Genomic DNA, 25,911 nt, shown 5'->3' with positions numbered 1-25,911 from the left:
TTGCATTAATGTGTCAATAAAGTTTAGCCAAAACAGATGAACTTAGAAATCCCCTCAATAGTCTCAGAGCTGCTCATTAAAATGACCCCTTTTAATTTTCAAATGTTGTTAGACGTTTTCCATTGCACAAAGAAATGTGTTAATATTCCAATGTCTCTTTGAGATGTTTACACAGCGAGGTGGGTAGGACAAGGTGTTGGGTTTATTAACAATCACACTATTTCAGGATATTTTAATATCAACTTAATAAATGTCAATGACATGACTTATTTGGAAATGGTGAATTGTACTAATCCACGCAAAGCACTTTACAGGTCAGTTTTGCTTGCATGTAGAATGGGGAGATTGGGATAGAACCATCATCCTTCTGGACAACCCACTATATCTCCTGATCCACAGCTGCTCATGTAATGATATTCCATGGAAATCATGAGGGAAGATTCCAAATATATCAAAATGAAAAACATACGTCCTCCAGCAAATCTAATCTAACTCTGGGTTCTCCGGAAACTTGGAGCCCTGTTTGATTTGTAGCCTCCAGTCGAAGCCAAATAGTTGACATTACTAAGTGTCATGAGTTTTTTACAGTAATAGAGGCTCAGTAATGTTAGTCTGTGCAGCATGAAGGACTCAAATCAGAAAATGGGCCTCAGTCTTTGTTTCCCCTGTTAAAAAAAAAAAAAAAACATACACAAAAAGGAGCTTTACTCAAGTCTAGTCTTCTTTTGATAAATTCTTGTAGTTTTCATTCCTAAGGTGCACAGACCATATCACTGCAACAGAGATGTTGATGATGTTGAAACTGTGTGCAGACAGGTCTCGCTGGGACCTGATGCCGGACGACAGTGGACGCAGCTCCTCTTGTGAATCATAAGACCCTGGGGAGAGTGTTTGTGAAACCACTTGGTCTGCCATTGTCCTCCTGGGACTGGCCTCCTCTGAAAAGCTGCAGAAAGCCTGTAATCAGATTAAAGGTTGCTGGGAAGGGGAGGAGGGACTTTTTTGAGGAATAGCAAAGAGGTTGTGGAAGTTCTCCAATCAGTACCTGCCACTGAAGTGCAGAAGAGGGGATAAATAACGCAGCAGGAGGGGAGGCGGGAGCCAAGCTGGAGGGACAAATTGGCCTGTTGTTGGAGGATAATGGGACAATGAGGGAGGGGACTATAATCAGTGTGTATAGAGTGGGAGAGAATAGGTGCAATGGGAAAAAGAGGAGACTGAAGAACTCCAAAGGCAGCGGCCTTGTCCCATCCTGCCCTGGCAATTATATCACCTTTGTGAGCTGATTGGGGCAGGCTACAGATTCCATCTGGGCCAATAGATGGATGCAAAAACCTGCATTTTCTCACTGTCCTCTTCGAGTGGTCTCACAGGGACATTGAGTGGGATATCAGGGGCTCTTGTGGTCTTACTAAGACTTATCAGTAAAAAGAACCACATGACGATGACAATCCGTCAGTTTACATTCTTTTGTCATTTGAAAAAGAAAAACACAAGGCCGATCTTTTTAAACTGTTGTTAAATACTTGTGATCGTGTGTTGAGGAGTAACCGCTGAATTTAACCTCACAGACAACCTCATGGTCCAGGGCTTGTAAAGCTGATGTCATATCACAGGACGTCCCACTGAGCTCTGAGCTGCACCAGTCTCCTTTCTGTCATTGTGATCACTCATCAAACAGCAATGTGCCGAACACCAGGCATCACTAAAGGCCAGTCACTTTTTCTTTATTCATTTGACAAGAGTCCATTTGTTGGGGTCAAAGGGGAGTCTCAGGGGAGAAGACCTCTCAGCCGGCCACTGCTGAGGAGGAGAAGCAAAGAAATCACCATTCATAGCAGGGGAGAGCTTTGATTCAGCCACAAAGGCCCCAGTTCAAACCAGAGCTGCTTTAAACAAGAGGCAAAGAAACTGAATGGTTTGGTTAATGTAGTGCTCCACCTGCCCCTAATTAGAGCACGAGACAAAGTGTTTGATTGCCATCATGATTATTGCTTAGCTTCGTACATGTTGAACTTTTTGAATATGCATCCGTCCACCAATAAAAAAATCCTCTTGGAAGCCTGTTTGAACATAATATGAAGAGTGAAGTGCATGCTCCTCTGGCCTCGATCACTGGCAAATGGTTCACTCAAAGGCTCTAACAGCTAAGGAGAGCTGGAGGCAGGGTCAGCGATATTTGTTGGATCTGGACGCTGCAAAACCACGGATGGTCACCTTGACGCCACCATGATCCGGGAGTTTCCCCCTTGCCCAGGCCCAATGCTGCAGGGTTTACATCGGCACCGAATCCAACCAGAGCATTTCTTCAGCATTCCCCTATTACACTCAACAACAGTCAACCAATCAGAAGAGAGGCTCAGACTCAAACTTCAAAATAGAACACCAGAAAATTGGACATAGAAAGGTCTTCACAGTCCTGTGACCTTCTCATTATTATGCTGCTGTTTGTGTTTGACAAGGCTGTGTCAAACATGCAGTTTGAGCTTGTCAGCACAGAGGGTTTGGTTTTTCTCTTACCGAACATGAAAAAAACCATATTGTGTTCTATAACCGGGAGCAAAGACATGGACCCAAGAGGTCGGTTTTATTGCACATATAATGCATCAACATATTATTGATGATGATGATGATGATGATGATGACCCATCAGCCTATCGCAACCAGGGCTCCAGAAAAAAGGAGCAAGCTCTCAGAGTTTTGGGCCTTTTTAACTCGATTTCAGATGTGTTATTACATGGTACTAACAATATAATGTAGAATTTACTAATAGTTGAAACATGAGATATCAAAATCTCCATGTGTGAAATTGTCCAAAGTAAGAACTTTGAGTAGTGTAGTACTAGTGCTGCTGACACCGCTGATAAGATTACTTCCGCACTAAAAAAAAACCTTTTCCTCATGTGCAAATCATTTTTGAATAATTTCATGAGCAGTTGTATGTATAGTGGTAATAATTAAGAATTGACATAGTTTTACATTAACCCTCAATTAACCGTATGACAACTTTAAGTGTAGCACTATTCAACAAGGTACATTAACTTTATATAACTCAGTGTTGGCAAACTTTCAAATGCTAAATACTGTAGGTAGCCGTGCTTTCCAGCTATTTATCTAGTAAAATAAAACAACTACAAGCAGAAATACATATTTGGAACAACACTCCAACGAACAATAAAATTATTTAAAACGGGAACAAGCTTTAGTAATAATAAGAATACTAATAGGCTTCCCCTGTCACAAATGATTAGTCTACAAATGCTCTGCATGAGAATGAACCCAGGGAACAGCCTCTCCACTGTCCAACTAGGGCTGGGTATAACCACTGTGTTCCCACATTGATTCAACTACCATCAACAAGGTCTCGACTCAAGTTACAATTTGGTTTGATTCGATATCGATTGAGTTAAGGATATTTCATTTTAAATATTAAATAATTTCAAAATTTAACTTGGATATGAAAGGAATTCTCAGAGAACTATGGGTAAACTGTGCATGGGAACCTCTAACTTGGTACATTATTCAAAATATTAAGGTAGCCCTTTTACGATCTGTTGATCCTGTTAATGATCTTGTCATCATTTATAAACCATTTCATACCACTGACTTATAAGAATATACAGAATGAAATTTTAATTAGAATCAAAAATATTATAACAGGGCTGCAGCGTGCCATGCACAGACTAGTGCCACCAAACTGGTTTAAGCCTGCGCAGAAGCACACCAGTAGGTAATGAGTCTCAGTGAGGAAGCTGTGAGCAGACTACTCTGTAATTAAACATAAGACTGAAGATTATGTTTAATGATACAGGTGTCATTCATTTAAAATATGTTAAAAAAACAGTTTAACAACCCAGTTAGCTTCAGTAAATTGACAAACTGTGAACACCTGGAGACTTTGAAATGGTCGTCCTTAGTGTTTTGGTTTAATAATGTTATTATAATGTTAAATTAATCTGTGTTTCTTCTGCGTAATTATGTTAAGATATAGTATTATTTGATGCAAGTTAGTGGGAGCATGTAGTTGTTGAACAGAGCTGGACCTAGAATGGGCCCTTGGGGAACTCCACACATCATTGCTGCTTGTTCAGATCCGTAAGGACCAACTGATACCATATAGTCTTTATCCTGCAGATAAGATTTGAACCAGTTGAGAGCAGTACCAGAGAGTCCTACCCAGTTTCCCAGTCTTTCCAGTAGTATTGTGTGGTTAACTCTGTCGAATGAGATCCAGTAGTTCTAAGACAGACACTTTAATATTATCTGTATTTATATGTATATAGTTTAGGACTTTAATGAGAGTAGTCTCAGGGCTGGAAGGAATCAAGATCGGAAGGAATGAAGACAATTATTTATTGCCAAGAAGGGGTTGAGCTGTTGATGAACAGCTTTTCTATGACTTCGGCCAACAATGGGAGGTTAGATGTGGGCCTGTAGTTGTCTATTACTGAGGTGTCTAAAAAAAATGAAGAAGTTGACAGGGTTCAATGTTGACAGATCCCTCCGGACTCAGTGACTTAACTCTATGGTTTCTCCTGCACAAAAAATACTTGTCCAACAGAAGAAAAGAAAGGTAATTTCAGTATGTGAGCAATGTGTCAGCTTTAACAGATTCTGGCCTGATCTCTGTCTGAGGTCAAAACTAGTTAAACTGCACTTTCTTCTGGCTTCTTTGGTGGTTGGCTGCATTTTTATTTAATTTAAATGTCATGGACCCTCAGGGATTATTCAACAGGTCTGCAATAGCGTAGGATACATATGAGATCACTCTCTCTTTCTTTTGTAATACTCTTACAGGAGCAGCGGTGAATAAAAAAGGGTTGCTTTACACTCTTCAATGTTTCACAGTGACTGTACATGTCTCGTAAATCTCCCTGGTGACATAACCTCACAGAGAACCTCAGCTCCATCCAAGTTGATGCTGATGAGACACACTGACAGAGAGGGGGCAGCAACCTCACACTCCACACTGCGACAAGTACAATGAAATGAGGGAAATTCGTGGAAGAAAAAGGAGGGAACGAGGGGGACAGGAGAGGAGGGGAGACGAATGATTCTCCTGGGAAGGGAGGGTGTTTGGGTGAAAAGCAACAGCATATGTATTGTTGGAGGCCCTGACTCGCCACCCTGGAGAGCTCCCTGTTCCCACGGTTTGCTCAACAAACAAACGCAACCCCCCCATACACACAAACGCACCACACCACACACCACCATGCACCCGCACGCAGTGGTGATGTCATTAATTACCATCAAAATGAGCATGACAGCAAGCAAGTGTGCGTGCGTCTGCCAGCAAGGCTTTGTGTGTGTGTGAGTGTGTGCATGTGTGTGTGTGTGAGAGAGAGGGAGAGAGAGGGAGATGTAGGGAATGAGAAAGAAAGAGACTATTGTCCATTCTGAAATAAAGAAATCTCCACTGAAGCATTGTAAATGGAAAAGGCATAAAAATGGACTAAATTCAAGGATCTTTTAGTGAGAGCTGGGCTGTCACATCTCGTCAGGGCCTCACAAAACCTGATGCGCACACATTGCCCTGCCCCGGCTGCAGAGACACTGTGGCCCTGTGATTGTGTCCCTCCTCTCCTCTCCTCTCCTCTCCTCTCCTCTCCTCTCCTCTCCCTACCTTGCTGCCACAGGGATCCTGTATGTGTGTTTGTGTGTTTGTGTGAGAGCGAGATTGTAAGTGTGTATCCTTATTTTCACATCGATAACAAGTGAAAAATGTCATTCTCAGGCCATCATTACAGCAGGCAAATTATACTTTAGTATGTAGGCCCAGATGTAAAGGTTGAACCATGAGATTAAATCTTTAGTTTAACGCATCATTTGAATCAATTTGAATTTATTGCACTTGCATGTTAGGATAAACAGTTAACATCAGTCTTGACTAAACAAAAGATATTTTTTATATTTTACCATGAAAAATTTAGAGTGAATGGCCCCACTTTTGGTGTAAATTTATGCATTTGTACAAATATGTTTAATATGCACACTGCATTCTTTATTACTTCCGCTAAGGAGGTCTTGTTTCCAACATTTTCTTTTTGTTTGATGGTTTGTTTGTTTGTGTATTTGTGAGCAAGATTATACAAAAACTACAGGACTGGTTTCCGAAGAAACCAGTCCTGGTAGAAGGATCACGTATGAGTCGGGAGATAACCCATTCATTTTGGTGCAGATCCGGATCAGAGATATTTCATGAATCTTGTTGATAAAAATTAGTTATGTTAAGGGGACTGAAATTCAAGCCTAATTATAATATCATCCTGCTGTTGGTTCTGTATTTGATTCATGCTTTTGAGATATTTCTGCAGTGTACTTTTATAATGTACTCCTTTTTTTCAGTGTTATTTTTTTGCTGTTGAAACAAGAACTAATCTTGAACTTGAGGTGGCTTGCATTCTGACATTCAGCTGGATGATGGGAATGTCACTAATACATCAGATACATAGTCATAAACCCCAAAATCTCCAAACTGAAATGACATGACGAAGGTGCTACATGAAACTGTAATGCATCCGCTGAGAGAAAACAATTCATCCCAAATTTGAATTGCTGTAAAAACATTTCACTGAAAACCTGAGAAGTGAACTTGCTGGTGGCGCTAGAGGAGAAGACAGAGGATCACATATAAATGATCACCTCTGTAAAATGTTATTGCAATCCATCCAACAGTCCACTGAGGATTACACTCAGACCAAAGTGCAGAGATGACCTCCCGGTGGGTTTTTTTCTGTGGTTTGGCTGAAACATAGCAGAGACGTGGCCTGGTTGTTAAATTGGGAGAGCAGAGAATGGGACAATTCAGCATTTCAGGTGTTAAAGAAAGCGACACTCAGAATTCTCAGACTGCCACTGAACATCCGCTGGTCGACAATAGAGTCCTGCTCACTGCGCACATCGGTTAATTTCTCTTATCTAATTATTTGACCAAGATTTAACACCAAAATAAGATGATCCTAAAGAGTTTTCACTCATCTGCTATAATCTCTCTGTGTGTGTGTGTGTGTGTGCGTGTGTGTGTGTGTGTGTGTGTGTGTGTGTGCATGCTGTGTGAATTGTGCTTCCTGCATCATGTGAGCGTGGACGGCATGGATCTTAGTACGGGCCTTCATTAGAGATCATTAGTATTTTTTGCAGAGTGGGCCTCACTGGGCTGTGGTTGTGCACTGAATGAGATTGTTGTTGAATGTGAAGCCATGAATGCATGAGATTCCACCTCATCAGAGTTTGCACAGATAATTGCTACTATGTGATGTCCACTCTCTGAGGAGAAACCGTGTTCATTAGAGGCTTTGATTGGGTCGACGAGGGCAGAGAAACAAACGCGAGCTTTGTTGTCTTGTACAAATGTCGGCTCTCAGGGAGTTTGTGGATCTGCAGCGACGGAACGCTTCTTTTTGTGTCCGAAACTTTGATGAGGTCCTTGTTTTCAGCACCGGTCCCGTGTCTGCGTTTGGGAAAATGTCCATGTGCGCCCCATCCTCCATGCCACCGGAGCTGAAACAATGCACTTCTTGACAAAGTTTACACACAAAACACAACAAAGACACAACAAAGGATTGCGCCTTTTTATTATTACACCTCGGTCCCAGTAATGAGCATCCAACCTGCTGTGGTTTTTGTACAATGAGCTTTTTGTGTATATAATAATGTTATGTTGTTTAGAAAGAGCATCGTTATACACTCCAAATCATACCATCAAACACGCACACCATCTCTTTTCTACAGTAACCTGAGATACAAGTTCACAGTTTAGTTTCTTGTGCAGAAAACAGGATGTGTTTTCCTGCAGTAGGACAAAAGAGGCTTTGATGAAACGCTCTTTGAGTCGGGCTGTGTTGTCTTTGCAGAATCTGTTGCTATGGGGAAAATGCGTGTAAAAATGTAATCCTGGTTTAGCAGAGCTGCAAACTAACTTTGACCAGCTTCCCTGTTTGTATTTTGAACACGTCAGCTAAACGAACAAAAGGCCAACATAAATGGGTTGTGTTGCAATTTGTGTGTCCATATTTGTGGCTGGATCAGGAGACTGAACAACGCAGGGCACACTCTGCAGAGAGCTTGTTTATAGAATGAGATGCCAAAAGATTGTGGTAAAGCATTGGATAACACAACGCTGGTGGAAGTGACTCACAGTTTGTGTCCAGCTTTCCAAGAATGAGCCATTGGATGTGCTTGTTCTCAATCATTGTTGTTGACACGTTTGTGCTGGTGAGTATGGAAGACTGGGAACATTTTGCTGTTTTTCCAGCAGATGGTGCCACAGTGAAAACACCACAGGTCGATCACCATGAGAGCAGACCAATGTATCATTTATCATTTATTTAGCACATTAATTGAGGTGATTCTTATTTGAGAATACTAGTAGTATAACAACAAAAAATGTCAAAAATGTTACTCTTGAAAAAAGATTGGTCATTAAGCACATTTATGATTCATGTGATCTCTTGCACACCCCAGCTTACCTGCACGTTGTTTCTCTGTCCAATTGGCCGGGACAGGGATATTATTTTTCTCTGCGTATTCAAATGCCAGTTCATGGCACTGAACTGGAACAAGGCCATGGAACTGGTCAGCTAGTTGTTTCAAGTGTTTGGCAAGCTCCTCCTCCATCTCATCTGTGAATATTCTCTTTACCTCAGCTACTGCACCCCAGGCTACTGATTTTATTCATTAGAGATCGGCTCTTTTTTCTTTATGAATCTTTTGAGGGTTGTCTTGTCAATATTTCTATCCCTTCCAGCTTTTCTTAAGGACTTCTTTCCTTGCATGACCTCAGCGGCTGCACTCTCCATCTCTGCGAGGGTTTTTTTGCCCCAGGTTGTCTTCCTGGTTTATAGTTTCTTGGCATGATGGCTTTTCTACAATGCTTATGACATTAAAAATAAAACACATATAATGTAATATAACACTAGAAAATGTTTAAGACTAAACCTAACTTTTGCTTCATGGTTGGGTAAAGTGAGACAGTGTTCCACTTTACCCCACTGCATTTGTCCCACTTTACCCCACGGCCATCGTTTTAGTAAAAACAAAATCTTTTAGCCAAAGGGCTAATCTTCAGCTAGCATCAATCACATGGTTTTATATGTTGGAAGTTCATCCACATGTATGATATAAGTTTTTCTACCTGATTCAATTTCTGACACATTTTTGTGAAAAAACATACTTTCCACAGCACCAGCACCAACTTCTCCTTCATGGCAAGGGGGAAATGGGAGGGGCTTGAAAACATAATGGTCACATGACCACAAATGTGTTCCGTTGCCTAGATACAGGGCGGTCTCACATTACCCGATGTCCCACATTACCCCGCTCTGCCCTATGTTTTTCTTGTTACATATGTTCCACATGTTGTTAGAAGATTTACAAACTGATCATATAAGACAATAAAAAAGCTTCAATTAGATTTCATTTGACTTCCACTTTAATTGTCCCTCCCCATTTAGTATAAGGAAGTTAAAAAGTGTTTTGATTAGCGAAGCGGTATAATACCTGTGGTTCAGGGACAGAGCCAAGACATGCACCTGCTTCATCTGGCAAAGCGAAACATTTGTTATCACTGATAGGACCAGGAGTCATTCTGCCAGATGAATGACACGAGTGATGAGTGAGAGGCAGACAAATGAATGTACATGTTCTTATTATCTGACACGTTCCACTTTGTGAGGAATGAAAAACACAAGACGATCAAATACAACGTGTCAGATAAGGTGTAGGATGTGATATTGAATCTATTATTTTGCCTTGTGTATCTGCAAAGTGTCTTCAAACAAGGGTCTGTGAAAGGAAAGCAGTGTCTTGATAATATTTTATTGAGGATCATATGAGGATTTGTCTCATTAGCTTTCGCCTGGCAGGTTATGTTAACCTATATTTCCCAGCGGATTACCATGAAACTTGGTGAACGGATGTGTACGAGCGTATGGGTCAGGGTGGAACACATTCAATGTTGGTGTTGACCCAGGACTTTTTTTCACTTTCTTATAACTTGGACGATTTTCAACAGTTTTGACTTCTAAGAATAATTCATTGATCTTGAAAAACATCAGGCACTAATAGACTTAGCCTATATCTATTAGTGAGATCAACTTAGTGCTGCTTGATTGAATTAAAGGGAGCTATTTGGTCTTGGTGAAAATATATACTCTACTATGTGTCTACCATTCTAGTTAAAGTTGTATCGTTGTATTTTGGTTTGCACACAAAAACTACACGCTTGTCTTTTAGCACATGATACTTCTTTTACAGGAAATACGAAAAAATTCAAATTGGGCTTATTTTTTCATCTTTCTCTTTCTCAACACATCTAAACTGTTCTCACACTGTACCTGCTTGACCCTTAAATTAGTTTCCTATAAGCTTTTTGTTTTATTTGAGAGATAATCGCTCAAATTGTGTAAAATTGGATTTTGCATTTCAGACACGCAAATAAAATATAAAACATGCAATAGAAATGCAGTCTATTTAATTCCAAAGGAATATTTTTTCACGCCTTCTCATTTTGAAAGGCCTGTGTGCTCTAAATTCATCAGAGAGTTACTGTGATAAAACTCCACCACAGCATCTTCAACTTTTACAGCTGGTCTCCAAGGATCACATATATGAAGTAATGATTTGTGTCTCCATCCACCAACCCCACGTAACTGGACCTAAAGCTGACCCTTGTGTTGCACTGGTGCATTTGAGACATCCTCAGGCTGTTCCACCACTGGTGAGATGTGTCCTCTTTATTCTAAATCGACAGACTGAATAATTATAGAGGAAAAATAACAACCTTTTTCCAATTATATGGAATCGAGGCTAATTTAGCTGCTGAAAGGGAGCTTGTAGTGCCACGGCAGCTCCTTAAATTCGCCAAATTAGGAGAATCGCTGATGAGGTGAGAAACAGAGAATGCCTTAAATAAACTGTAGAGGGGCTCCAGCAAAACAGCCGGGCTTAAGATATATTAAATTACCATGATTGGGACTTAAGGCATGGTTAAAGCTTGTTTGAGAGGCTGGGGAGCCTCAAAGCAGGGCTATTCATGTCTGGGGTGCTGGGTCAATAGGTTGGGGAAGTTCACAGGACCTGATTCTATTCTTATGCAAACTCAGAGTACAAGACCTAAAGCTCACTGAGTTGGAAGATATAAATGACTAGACAATCATCTGCAGCCCTCCACAGCCCTGGTCTACAGCGGTCCACTACTCATTCATGAGGTAGTGCAACGACATGTGAGTCCACTCTGAACATCCTGCATCCGGCTTCCAGAGTTTAAGACCATGGTCCTGTTGATTACAACAAATAGATGTTGAATACAGTCCTTTCTCGTGGATTATTATTGCCCGTAGTGCAGCAGTGCAAAGAATGAGGTGCTGCAGGATGAGTGCTGGTTTATTTATGTACAATAACAGCACTCCCAAGTGTCTGGGAAGGAATTGTCTAGCTTTGTGGTTAATGTGACTCTGAACACAACAGGACACATCTATCTCTATTTGATGACAAGTTGAAAATCTGAGTGGATTTAATGAATGAATGAATTCACACTGAGTTCCGTGAGAGAGAGCACCTGCAGCCAGCCGCTACTCCTCCTTCTCCTCCTCCTCCTCCTCATCCCTGTCTGACACGGTTTCCCATGCATCACACACAGTTACGGTGACAGGAGGGAAGTGCTGTCTGTCTATTAGTGAATCTTATTATTATATTTATTTATTGCCATTCCACTTTTTATGAAATGAACAGAAATGCTTGATTGACTGTATATGTGTGTTCGACATACATGAGATGTTAGGCCTTGATATTCAAATGTGATAGAGTTGAGATTAAAAGCACAGGCTGCATTTGCACATTGCCATAAGTCTGTGGTCACCTGGAAACCACGGGCATTGAGCTGCTGCTAACCAGCTTCCACTTTTTTCACTGTGACTGCAGGAATTAGTTCCAATTTAAAAGAGTGTGTAGGGGATAAGACTGTATTTCAGTCCAAACTTATGTTGCCACAAAGTTGGAAGCACATTATTGTTTATTGTGTAAAATGTCTTTGTTTTCTGCACTATAAAGATTTTCATCAAGACTTATGGGACCAAGAAAACCAAATCATCATTAACAGCCAAAAATGGACAACTTACAGACAGACAGTGTGTCTGTGATTGAAGATTCCAGTGACTGAACAATATTTCTCATGTCTTTTGTCAGGATGCACAGTCACATACATTAACTGTGTCTTAACGTTTGCATTAAAATGCAAACGTTTCTGATGATGAATATGTGCTTAATGATTATGGCCTAATGATTAAAAACAGAGAAAAAGTAACCATGACCTTTGATCCCTCTAAACAGGCCCTGATGAACAGCAGGTCACAGTATCTGAGGGGTCGCAGACGCATTAGGGGAAAACACACGTGTCTGTCGGCTTGTGCCGGGTCAGCTTGAGTCCCTGTAGGGTGAAAGGTCACGACAGCAGACTGACCCTGTGTGCTGCTACAGAAACAATGCGTTTGACAGTCTGTAAAGTTTACAACTTAACACCATCATTAGAGATCGACTCTTTGATTATTAGGTGACGTGGGATTAACACAAATTATCTGAATGTTTTATGTTTCAATACAACATGAAGACAAATGACTGGATGTCTTGGTGCAGGTGAAAATATTTAAACGTTTTTGACTGAAGGGAGCGAGTTAGTGTGACAAGGTAAATTCAGCTTTTTGTCCATGATTTCATTAAATGTAGGATCACAGTGTGGAGGGAGAGTTCACATGTAATCATCTCTTTCTGTGCTCTTCATTGTGTGTTTAAGCCAAGGCCTCTCTCCACCTGTTCACTGGTTAACGCTTCATCTTTGAGTTTTCTTTTGATAATTTATCAGAGAGATGACCAGTCAAAACAAAGAGAAAATCTTTGTTCACATTTATCACCATTTTCTGTCCGTTTTATTGCACGGACAGTTTAAGTGAAACAGCAGTGCAGGCCTGTTTATGGAAATTTTAAATAACTCCACAATACAACCATTATCAGTGACCTGGAGACAGCCTCTGTCCAAGGTGCTGACAGAGACCAGTCTTTATTTCAACAATGCAAATGATGACACATTTATCAGGTTGCTTCAAAATGTATTTTATTACGAAAAGAACAAAAGCATTTCATTCGTCTCACTGTGATCATTTCAAATACCATAGTGTCATTGATAAAGTAAAATCCCCGCTTCCAGGTCTTGATGCTCAAGTGTTATAGTCAAGAGCTAAAGCACATACAGTCATTATGTGTGATTCCCTTTAGTATCTGGTCACCTGGAAACCACAGCTAATAATTTGTATTCTTTTTGATATTTATGTATCATATTTCATATAAAATTCTTCCAAATAATTTTTTCAGAAAGGATTCTCAAAAAAATGACATGCATTTGAAAACAAAAACCTTCAACTCAAGTGTAAGTATCAAATCTAATTTTCACAGTGAAAAATGAAAATGAAATCCATGAAAGAATTGTGGTTAAAACTGTGTTGAAGTCTGGAGCAGAGACACAACATGTTCCTGCACTTGTCCAATTGCACAGAGACAGTTCCTTGGGTTTGGCTGCAGAGAATCCAAGTGATGAACACACCGACGAAGACGCTGCACATCCCGCACAGAGAGGGTGGCCCCAGCATCAGTCTGATTCTTTTCTAAAAAAAAAGAAGAAACAAACATAAGATCAGTCCAAATCAGCTCGGTAATTGAACCTTCCCACAGAACGTGCTTTGTGTGTGGATGCTGTCATAAGAAATCATGTCAAAAGGGACCCCAAGGAACATTTACACCGTTCTGTGGCTGGTTGCATCATCTGAGCATCTCAACGGATGACGTTCAGGTGGGAAGGGGGGGGGGGGGGGGGGGGGCGCGATGTGAGATCAGGCTGGGATTCAGTCCTACAGCCAAGGTACTGTCAGATTGATCAAATTATACATAAAAAGGTTCCTGGACAATTTAATCCCACTGGGAGACATGGTAAAACCCTTTCTCCGCCAATTTTCACCCTCTCTCTTATTCACATCTTCTCTTTCTTCCTGCAGCTTCACAATGCACAATCCTGCTTTCTTTTTTTTCCCATGTTCTCTCATATCTTCTGTCAGTGTGGCTGCCACCCCCCAAACACCCCGCCCATCAGACAGCATGTAGTTTATGCAAATGATCAGGCTTTCATGCGCAGAGTTGAATGGGCCCTTAACAAAATATGTGTCTCTTTCTTCCCCTACAACACACACACAAACACACACACACACACACACAATAACAAAACTCAGCACACATGTCTGGTTTGGAGTGATGCTTTGTATTTTATGGATCTTTTATGGATTTGTATCTTGCACATGGGCATGGTGCAATGCCTTAGTTGGGTCCACTGACAGTTTTAGAAATCAAAGCCCGCTGCTTTTAGTTTGTACAAGATATATGGAATTCAAATTCAAAAGTTATGGCTTAACGGTGGAGGAGGTTGAGAAGGGTTGGTGTTTGTGTTTGTGTGTGTGTGTGTGTGTGTGTGTGTGTGTGTGTGTGTGTGTGTGTGTGTGTGTGTGTCTGTGTTTTGAGAGTAGATCTTACAGAGTGAGGACATTTTTGCAAAGTGAGAACATTTTGTCCGGTCCTCACTTTTTCAAAGGCTTGTTTGACGGATTAGACTTGGTTTTAAGTTTAGGGGTTAGATTTAGGTTTAGGTTCGGGTAAGGGTTAGGCATTTAGCTATGACGGTGAAGGTTCGTAGAAAGTGTGTGTGTGTATGTGGGCGTGTGTGTGAGGATGATGAATGTGAAATTATTGGTGTTCCCAGGGTCTGGGAGGTGTCTGAAAGGGGGTGGGTGTCTGGGCCCAGCTGTTGGGGGGAACCTCTCTCTCTCTCATTCTCTCTCTCTCTCTCTCTCTCTATCTCCGTCTCTCTCTCTCTGTCTCTCTCGCTCTCTGTCTCTGACAGGCCGTGCTTTTCAGTGGCACATAGTCGAGCTGTCCAGGCTGCTGCCATAACAACGACCCTCTGTCAGAGTAACGCCATGCAGTCACCAAAGAACATGGGGGGGAGGAGGATGGGGGTGTGGTTGTGGGGGGGGGGGGGGGGGGGGGGGACAGAAGTGAATGAAGAGTCGAGACGTTTGTGCCCCTGTGAACTTGAACTTGACTGACTCGTCTGAAGGACTGGCGGGGGAGAATGGAAATCATTCCCTGAGAGAGTGTCTGTTCTGAAATAGTTTAACATATTGTTAACGTAAAATCACGAACAAGCAAATGTTTAGGGATGTGAGGATATTGATTCTTGACATCAGAAAGTGCAGTTTGACAAACAAACAATAATTCAAGTGAGGGGAAAAAGATGTCTTTTGAAATGTGGTAGAAAGTTCACGAAAACATTTGAAATTAGCCTTTGTATCGTTTTTTGGCCAAATAATTAAAAAACAAATAGACATATTCTGTTCAAATGAAATAATAAATTAAACAAGACAACAATTACAAGATAATAATAATAATAGTAATAACAATGAAAATAACTGCTGTCACTTTTTGTACAGTGCACCAAAGTCACCTAGGATCTACAGAGAACAGCTGAGTTACAGCTGGATCTCCTGAGACAGTCGAGACAGGGACTGTGACGAGCTCCATCATGCAAATGTCATAGTTTCAACCTTCAGTGTTTCTCTCTGTGTGTCTGCCTGCAGAGGATCTGTGTGACATGCCTGTTCGCTGCAGCCCACAGCTGATGAATGGCGACTCGTCCACATTGGGGGTCTTAGCTGCTCAGACCCACTCGACCATGGGAAAAAAGGAGCCGTGAAAGGTCCCCTGTTGCTGTTACAAAGCCAAGAACAAGCCATAGCAGGATAATCACGTTTCTCCCCCCCAGATTAAGACAGGATCGCAGCTGCAGTATCTTTGTGGGGGTGAGATACAATGTCCTGCCTTCAGGGGAGCTTACAATTCGTTACCTAGCAGGTTCTGGTGCGGAGCCATGATCAGGTCCCTAAGCTACGGTAAAATCATGAGAGCAAGGTCCCACGGTGGAAAACAAACAAGCACACTTCAGCCTGCCTGAGCTGAACAGTCTGATCTGTGTGTTGTTTTTGTTTATCCTCTCTGTTAATATGCTCAGTAACTCTGGTAATCATGCAAACCCCCCAAAATACACAGATGAAGTAATTTAAAAAAATAATAAAAGATATAATGTACCTCATCTGTATTGAGTCGATCGTTTGAGAATGATTGAATGAAGGGGGGGGGGGGATTCCATCTGATGTCTTGGACTGGAAGTAGATGTCTCTTCTGTTTGTCTTGTTTACAGATTCAATTAATATAACTGAGTTCCAATGTTTCAGATATTGCATTTTAGGAATTTGGAACTGTACGTTTTTTTATCATTTTAATCGGATGCTCTCAATGGACAGCGGGGGAAATTCACGTGATTTTCTAAATTAACATTCTTTTCAACCTTCAGTGTTTTCTTCCAATGTCATGCTTCAATTTAAAGCACAACACCTCCTGTTATTGAAAGTTTTATATTTAGGCCCCATTGAACATCACTTGTGTTTTGTGTGGGAATTAAACTACACAAAATTCTAGGAAGGCTACATGTTTGCAAAAGCGAAAATTGTTGAGATGTAGCAGAGAACTAAGCTGAGCAGTTTATACATTTGGCCTATTGGCCACGTTATTCTTTCATTAACATTAGTTCTGGCTTGAGACCACACACACACTCACACACACACACACACCCATACACTGGCTGTGAGAGAGACATAAAGAGGCAGGAGGACAAAGGGCCAACTTCTCCAGGAGACACTCTCATGGCTGCAGTGCTAATGCAGTCATCTGCCACTGTCTGGTCTGGAGCGTGGTCCCCACCTCGCTGCACGCTCAGGATTCAGAGCAGCAGCCTCTCACATGTGCAGTTTTGGGGGAAAAAAGAGGTGGCGGACCTTTGTCAAGTGCTCCTTTCACAAAGCAGCCATTGTGGAGCAAAGCCAGGATCCGAATGATAATGTGGACTCTGGCTGCTGTTTACCAACAGGTCTTATGCAGCTGCAGGGGACAGTGTGTCCCGACCGACACTGGGCTGCACTGTGTCTGTGCATCGGGGGAATAAACATCCCTTGTGCTTTACATCCGTACAGGTGCATATCGAGTGTTGGTCACATTGTTAATATTGTGATTACACTTCTGTCTGTACCGCAGTACCTTGAGACTTTCTCTAAAGGTTTCTATGTTTTTTTCTCCGGTTGAATCGTTTTTTCCCATAGTTTTTCCTCACCTTGAGGACAGTAGATTACACACCTTATGCAGATTGTTAAACCCATAAGAGAAAAATTGAGATTTGTGAATTGTGGCTATAAATGTGATTGATTGATTTTTGATAACTATTGAAGATTGAGGGGGGTCACAGTAAATGAGAAGGTTCGTTGATATCAAATGTTATTTCTCAAATAAGCAAATTATCAGTGTACCTCTCAGGGACCCTGTCGCACAATTCTAAGCTTTCTGAGATGCTCAACTGTTTTCACACGCACAACACAAATACACTGTAAATACACGTCAATATTATATCATATAATTTCAGCTAAATCAATTCACCAAAGTGGGTCACACTGAGAAACCATTGCTTCTAAACTAAAATACATTTTTAAAGGAAGATAATGAGGGGGATTCACATCTGTGCCCGGCAGCCATCGAGTATTTTGGTTGAGCTCATATTATCAGCCACCTTCACACATGCTGCCTCCCCCCAGCTGCTTGTCTAATTACAGCCTGCATGCTTTCTAATAAAGGAACAGTTCCTCTTTTATTTTGTCAGGCCGCAGTGCTGACTAATGCCTTGGCTACTTCTTTAAACCAAGATAAAAACAAAATGCATTTTAAACTGACATGATGCAACAGTTTTAAAAGATTAACTCCACAATCTTAATTAGAGTTCATGTTTGACGATTCCAAACGATAAGGACAATAAAAAGACCTGGACCCTTATGAAGACACATGTTTGTTATTTTCCTGTTGCAGTAGATTTTTCTAGGATTCAAGGGATTTCTGCAGCATGCGTGACATAACAGATTTACATCAGATTATGTCAATGGTGAAAAATTCCAATTTTCTCCATCAGAATTCAAATGGAAACTGCTTTAAATGTTTAGATGTTGACACATGAAAGAAGTGAGGAGGCAGATTGAAGTTTGATGGCCCAGGATGACATTTAAACCCTTTAGAATAAACACAGGCTTTGTGATGTTGACGTGTAGCTCTGTCTTACAGGTACTATCAGTCCAGGTTAATTGTCCTGATGAACCAAAAGGCCTTCATCACCTTTATACAAAATATTTAACGCCACACGCAATTTGAGCATTACTAATGAGAGATTAATATCTCCTTCCATTATTCAAACACTGATCTGGATTTGTTGTTGTTCTCAGACGGAGGTTGATGCTGCTGCGCCTTTAAAAATCTGCTCCCCTCGTTTCTATGCAATTATGTTAATATGCACCGCTCGTCTGTGTCCTCTTCCTTACGGCTGGTGTTGCGTTTCCTTCATTTTGCGTCTTCTTCAGGCTCTTTGTTTTTAGTCAGGCCTGACCACAAACCAATAGACAGCGCTGCCGTGCGGATAATAAAGACTTTTATTTTTGCAAGAAGCCTTAATATCTGCAGCGCATTTCTATTTTTTTATTTGTTGAGATGATCCTCTCAACACTGCGGATAAAACAGAAGCGCATGCACGTGAGTAGGCGATCATAGCTGCGTCAGAATCAATGGCAATTAACGCAGGGTCATTTTTGATGATGCGTTTTTAACATAACAGTAAATTCGTGTGCACGTCCACTCTGATCTACTGCAGCTCGGCTCAACACCTGGACTTAAGGGGACCACCAGCTCCTCAAACATCTGGATACAAGAGGGAGGAAGTTGCTGTCATGTGCTCAGTTTGTGAAAGGTGGGATGGAGGTAAAGTAAAGAGGTTTCAGTCTAAATCCTTTTTCTTTTCAATATCTGTATTCTTACGAGCTTTCGAGCTAATTGATGCTTATGGAATCATTAATGAAAAATGTACAATGCTCTGTTACTCATCCCGGATATTTAATAGAATAATAAATAATAACTGATGCATGAATTGATGATTGATGATTTTTTTTTTTTACCAGAACAGCTTTACAGAATAAAAGGCCTGTTGTTTTAGGCTTTGCTTCTCTGTTTTAAATACATTTATTCAGAAGAATTAAGTTTCATATTATTCGTTATCATTCTATTATAAGTTGTATATTATAATAATTATTATTCGTACTTGTATTATTATAAGTAGTAGTAGTATTAGTAGTATTATTCAAGCTCTAAAATATAGATTTGTTTTAAAGAAACAAATAAACATAAAAACAATGTATGATAAAATCTTAATCAAGGAAAGTGTATTTCTTATAACATATTGTAAACATACAGTTTATGCATTTGTATGTTTCCTAGCTTTTTTTTAATAATCTTATAATGTCAAGAGTTTGAAAAAAACGACTTTGGATCATTGAATACATTTATTTATCTTGCTTATTATGAAACGTATATGTATTTGTTAGGAATTTAGAGCAGTCCACTATAACCATTGTGGAGTTCTGAAACTTAAATTTACCAAATTGACATTTTACCTGTTATGATTTTTGATAATAATGAGATAATTTTAATAATCTTAAATGAAAGTGTCCTGACATCGTCCACCACTGCCTCACTGCTTTAATATTCACTTTTACACTATAAGCAGTTGAAAGCTTCACCTTTCACAGGCCTCGGGATGTGACCTCACTAATTACAGCAGCAGCTCCATCACACAGAGGAGGGATGACACTAAAGTCGCGAGGCCTTCCACACACCACGCTGATTAGCGCCTGACAGACACACAACGATGCGCCAATTAACGCGCCACAGCTCCGCGCCAACACAACCATTTTAGAGGCAGCAGGGAGGCTCCGTCAAGATGGCTTCCATTCACACAACACGATGTTCATGAGGCTGAGCTGCAACCCGCACATGAGACTCATTCAAGGCAGGAGGCCTCTGCACTGACGTTTTAGATTTCACTATGGCAGTTGGACAATGTCCTTATGCATGAGCATCGAGATTCAATTTAAAAGCTGCCCTATAGTAAAACAAATGTAAAAAACATTTTTTGTATTAATTATTATGAATCAAAAAGTAAAGATAATTTCACAAAAATCGAAACGCAACACTGTCATTCTAACTTCATCTATTAATTCGTTTTATTATGTTTGTGTTCACTTTATTGTTAATATGCCTGATCAGGGAAATAACAGCAATAGTTAACAGCAATAATCTCTTGATTTTATAATTTAAACCAGCAGATCATCAAATCGTTGCTTATATAACAGACATATATTCTTATGATCAGTCTGTTTAATTTTCAGCAAGTTATAAGCCAAAGAATGAAGGCATCTGTTTTGATGCAATTATGTGAATAAGTGCGAGATACAATTATTTCACAACTTAAGTGTAATTTCAATTTTTCTGATCAGGTCACAGTTGAATATCTGCAACAGGAACATTAAGGTTAAGTTATTTAATAGTTTTGGTTTGTTTAACAGAGACATTATAATGAAGGGACAACTTAAGTCTGTCAAAAGAAAAATGTAAGAAAGAAACATTTGAGATGTCCACACTGGCTGCATTCTGCTTTCTGCAGGTATAAATCTGAAGAAGATCTTTGACTGAATATTAAATGTTCTTTGTTGAGCAAGAAGACGTGTGGCCGTCTCTTCTTCTTATCTACCCACCTGTTACAAAGATCATGTTTGGTATGTCTAACTTTCTTCTTTATGAAAGAGAAAGCGGCTGATCTGTTCAAATCAATCCTTGAAATGTGCCCCCAACATCCTTCAGAAAATGACTTTCCATTGTCTAAAAATAATATCAAAGCGCAAATACTTTAATTTAAAAAAAACTCTCTTCAGATTCCTTATTTTGTCCAACAGAATACAAAGACCCTCGCAGATGAGAAGCTTCAAGTGGACATTTAATCTGATCAGTTAGGATCATACACCAACGTGTCAGTTAGTAGAGTAATGGTTCACATCTAACTGTGATTAAACCTTATTTTTTGATAAATGACTCAAATAATTTTCACGTTGGGATGAAAACAATTGTTTGACATGTGAAGACCTACCTGAGCACACTCCGTGTCCTCTAGTGTTGCCATCTTTATTCTCTTTCTTTTCTTCGTTAGGAGATGGGGGGGTGTGGAGGTCATTCCTACTTTCGGTTATCTAGCTTTATGAAGGAGGATTAACACTCATACAGCTAGATAACCAAAGATAGGAACAGGCTCCGCTGGTTGATTCAGCAGCACAAGGTTAAGTCTGAAGCTTCCTGCTGGGAACAAAGACAAAGATGATGGTGTTAATGCATCAGGCCTTAAGTGGCTTCATTCAAAAACTGGCACATGTGATTTAAAAATGGTAACATAATTACACCCATAACTTTTCAATGAAATAGAACCAATTCTTCATGTCAATTCAAGATTATTACTTTCTTTTGATTTGGAAAGTTAAATGAAAGATTCACCTGCTACTCAGTAAGACTTTGTTCACATTTTCTATTAACTTCAATATGGTTAATAGGCCCACTAACCAACTAACTAACTAACTAACCTAAAATGCTCCTGTTGCTCTTTACCACCGAAAGTGTGACTTATTAATTTCCACCATGAAGTCAACCTGTAGCTGTTTTTTAGATTGATCCTGCCTCCCACACTTTTCAAGTACACCCACAGATTTGACCAAAATAAAGCCCCCCCTGCTTTAAGAGTAAACTCAGCTCCTCATTATATATTTTTCATAATTTTTATTAAGAATCATCAGGTTAAAATCACAGATTGAAGAAACTTTTTAAAATCTTCTTTATGCCTTAGTCTTCTACACTCCTGCATAACTGTTATGAACTCAATTGGTTTAGTGAATCCTTCTGTGTCCTTTCTCTTCTCAATAAATGTTGCACATGAGAAAAAACAGCCTTTAATGTGTGTGTGTGTTCGTTTATTTGATAGAGCTCGAAATAACCTCATGATGACCTCACGCATCTCTTGGTCAGTGCGTGTGACGTCAGTGCTTTTAATTGGGAAATAAATGCGTTGACATATGCGTCACTTTCTTGTTGTGTGTACAAGTGGACACATCAGTAATTGTCTCAATATGAAGGTGAGAATTTTGCATTTATTAGATCAGGATGTTTTCGGGTGAGTGAAACACAACAGGCCTGTAGGAACAAGTCTTTGTCACATGGGTCAACTATACATTTGCTCTGTGATATAAATGAGAACCTACTGTTTCTTATGGATGAGAATAAGACAGACTAGTTCGCTGTGACTGTATCTGATGGTTGTGGCTTTGACGACGAATGAGAAACACTACAACTTAATATATTGAATGAATGCAGCAGGCCAATAACATCCAGGTCAGTGAATGAGATGCACCGACGTGCATGTGACACGAGCCAGGTCTCATCGGTGAAGATCATAACACTCACTTTGCATCATCAGCTGCGTCCTGCATCCGCGGAGGGGAAAAAACATCCACATGTGGAGCAGGTCGGGTCGGTGCAGCGTCCTCCAGGCTCCAGGTGTGCAGGTGCGCGTGGATCGGATCGATAATTCCCACCGCATCTGCCCCGAGGCTGCGTGTCCTCCCGGCTGTGGAGGAGGAGGAGGAGGCAGGAGGAGAGCTCCGCGGTCAATTGCGCGTTTGTATCCGTGCGTGATCGGGAGGTTCCGTCGGGAGGTCGGCGCTCTCCCCCCGCGTCAGAGATGTGCGGGACTCCGGTGCACAGAGGAGCCCTTTCTCCGCTCTGCGTGTGCGTGTCTTCTCCTCCCTGTGTCCCTGGCAGAGCCCAGGATGGTCTCCTCTCCTCTCACCTCCTCTCTGACGGTTTTCTCTCTAAACGCTTCCTCCTCCTCTCGCGGCTGTGAGCACGTCACACCGACGGCAAACTGCTGGCAACCAATCAGCGACAGCCTCCCCTTTACAGTGTTATCCCTTTGACTGATGATGAGGAAGTTACCATAGAGTAACGGTTTGTTGAATTTTCGTTTGTTTTAGGTGAAAGATCTACAATTAAAAATAAAATCATCATTATTAGAATTAACTTATTTAGAGTTTCTCCATCTAAAACGTTTAACAGTAAAACAACACACATTCTGTCGCTTAACGAAGCTCTAATTGAGTTAATCAAGTATTCAATATATAACATGACTCCTATAATTAAGAAGAACATGAGGCATATATATATTTTCATTCTTAGATCTATATAAATAAAAATACAGATGAGGTGAGGGAGGATATATATTTCTGCCACTGTGGCCTCTTAACAAATGGTTAATATAGATGAGTTTGTTTCTGTTCACCCACTGTTTAAAAACCTCTACAGAGAGGGTGAGCAATTCTCACTTTAGTGCCCCTCAGTGGTGGCAAAGAGAAAGAAACCATTGTACAAAGAAATGCCCAGTTCCATTCATTCTCAGGCAGAGCAAACATTCCCTGCGGGCGCGTCTCAGGGGACTTTGGTAAAAGTCATCAGCAAAGACATAAGCACAAACACACACATGACTAATAAGTAGATACGTTTAGGTGCAAAACTTCCACCAGGGCGCATCATAAGCGGTTTTCTGACATGAACTGTGGAACATGTCTAGAAAACTGGACATTTTCCAGAGTTTCCCTTTCACATCCTGCTGGAAACAAAGACAATGATGATGGTGTTAATGCATCGGGCCTTTAGTGACAGGCTTCATTCAAAAACTGGCACATGTGATTTAAAAATGGGAACATAATTACACCCATACCTTTTCAATCAAATAGAACCAGTTCTTCATTTCAATACATGATTATTGCTTTCTTTTTTGATTTGGAAAGTTAAATGAACGATCCACCTGCCACTCTGTAAGACTTCGTTCACATTTTGTATAAACTCCAATATGGTTAATAGGCCCACTAACTAACTAACTAACTAACTAACTACCTAAAATGCTCTTGTTGCTCTTTACCACTGAAGGTGTGACTTATTCATTTTCACCATGAAGAAATGTCATGAACGTCCCAACTCAGTCTCCATGAATTTTTCCTCTTGGATTTCCACATGAGCTCACTCGGAAAGTATCCTGTGTTTGTTTGTCTTCCGGTAGAGAGAAAATTTCCACTGCAACAACAATTTCAGGAGATTAATCGGAGTTCATTTCATGTGTCAATGCGCACAAATGTAGTAATCCTAGTCTTCAACCAAACCTGCAAAACTACAAAGATTTCTCACAGGAAGCTATAACATGTGGCCTCATTAGGTGGTTTGAAACCGTGGTGTCTATAGCAAATGGAAAAAATTAAGAGGGTTCTTACCAAATTAAATACAACCAGTGGTTCTCCGGTTCCTCTCTCAGTTTGGTCCCTTGGTAATGGCCTGCTTTGCCTGCCCTGTTGCATCGTCCCTGATTTCCCACATATCAGCAAAGACAACCTGTATGTACACTCTGTTCTCCTTTTTAATTGGTGCACCGCTTACATCATACAGCACATGCACATATTCCAGCTGATCACATGTATGTGCTGTCAGGGAACAAGACAGACATGGAAGATCTCTCATTAAGACTTTGCTCTGCAGTACCAGTAGTGATCCAGAACTCGACATTTATTTTAGACCTCAAGAGAACAGTTTCCCTGGTGACGTTTAAACACCGTCCAAATGATCATAGAATAGAGCAAACACTCTGCTTCACTGAGTCTCAAGAATGAATTTCAATTCTATCTGCATCTTGTTCTCTGATGTTTTCTCTTTAAATTTAAGCTTTAAACTAATTTAATCTCACCAAGAATCTATACCCTTACAATTTGGGGACAATTATTTCAGCTCATCTGAGCAGGAAGGTGTAGATCGGATCAATACCTGGCTTTACTTTAAGTTCGATAGGTTGTTTTATTAGCTGGGCAGCATGAAGGAGTCACGACTATTCCTGTTGGTTTTGATGCGAAGTAGTGAAGTTGTATTTATCATTAAACCATTAAAAAAACTACTTTAAAACAGTATTTTAATTTGTATAATTATTGTAAAATGGTTATTTTTAAAACTGGAAATATTTTTTAAGTCTGGTTGGTGTTTTAAATGGGCATTAATTTTACATACACTCCCCTTGTTAAGATTCAACTCGTGAGAAAAACTGAGGACATATCGCCCTCTAGGGCTCAGATGGCAACACTACCTCACTGTCTCCTGCATTCCTACATTATGGAGTTCAGGATTGTTTTTTGATACAGTGTTGGAATAACTTGGATGTTTATGCAGATCAGAAGACTTGCTATGTACAACACAATGACACAGATATCGCCATAAATCATATTAATTGGCTGCTGGTTGCCTTTGGTTAATGCTAAACATTCCATTCAATAAGGGTCATGGTGGTAATGGGTCTACTTTTTAAATTAAACTAGCACTCTATACATGTTACATATGCAGTAAAAGTAGAATCTGATTTTAAGGCTTGGTTTGATTTAATTACTCATGATGTATTGTCGGTTGTCCTTGGGGCCTGGAGGGGGACTTAGAAAAGGGCTTATCATTTCCCCCTATTATTTCTGAGTAAATTTCAGGACTTTAATGGATTGGCCTCTGAGTGAATCATATTCTCATGTGTATCATGTCTGTGTGTTGGTACAACATTTTTGATGTTAATTGCAAAACAGCATCTTTGCCTCATGTGTCTCACCTTCCCCGTGGGAAAACCTGTCTTAAATCACCTGATTCAAGGGATTTCACTTATGTTTACCATACTTTGTTACAGCATATTACTGAAATAGATTCAAATGATTACTTCCTTTATTTCTTTTGTGGTTTATTTTTCAGCGGTGTGAGATAAAATGTTGTGCATTACAGTTTTTTGACTGC

General features: G+C 40.4%; 1 long non-coding RNA gene across 2 annotated transcripts; it reads right to left on the bottom strand.

Moving 5' to 3' along the window:
* Nucleotides 1-13,098: 13,098 nt before the first annotated feature.
* LOC133958611 (uncharacterized) lies at nucleotides 13,099-22,878 on the bottom strand. 2 transcript variants are annotated; one of them, XR_009921710.1, is made up of 3 exons: nucleotides 22,513-22,878; nucleotides 21,155-21,360; nucleotides 13,099-13,652 (listed from the first exon to the last, which is right to left on the bottom strand). It is a non-coding gene; the product is annotated as an uncharacterized LOC133958611 (long non-coding RNA). The 2 variants fall into 2 exon arrangements; XR_009921711.1 differs by having other exon boundaries at nucleotides 21,155-21,357.
* Nucleotides 22,879-25,911: the final 3,033 nt, after the last annotated feature.

This window comes from Platichthys flesus, chromosome 1 (assembly GCF_949316205.1).
Source record: "Platichthys flesus chromosome 1, fPlaFle2.1, whole genome shotgun sequence".
Taxonomy (NCBI): domain Eukaryota; kingdom Metazoa; phylum Chordata; class Actinopteri; order Pleuronectiformes; family Pleuronectidae; genus Platichthys; species Platichthys flesus.
The sequence above is the reverse complement of the archived record's forward strand: the minus strand, read 5'-3'. Positions and strand labels throughout refer to the sequence as shown.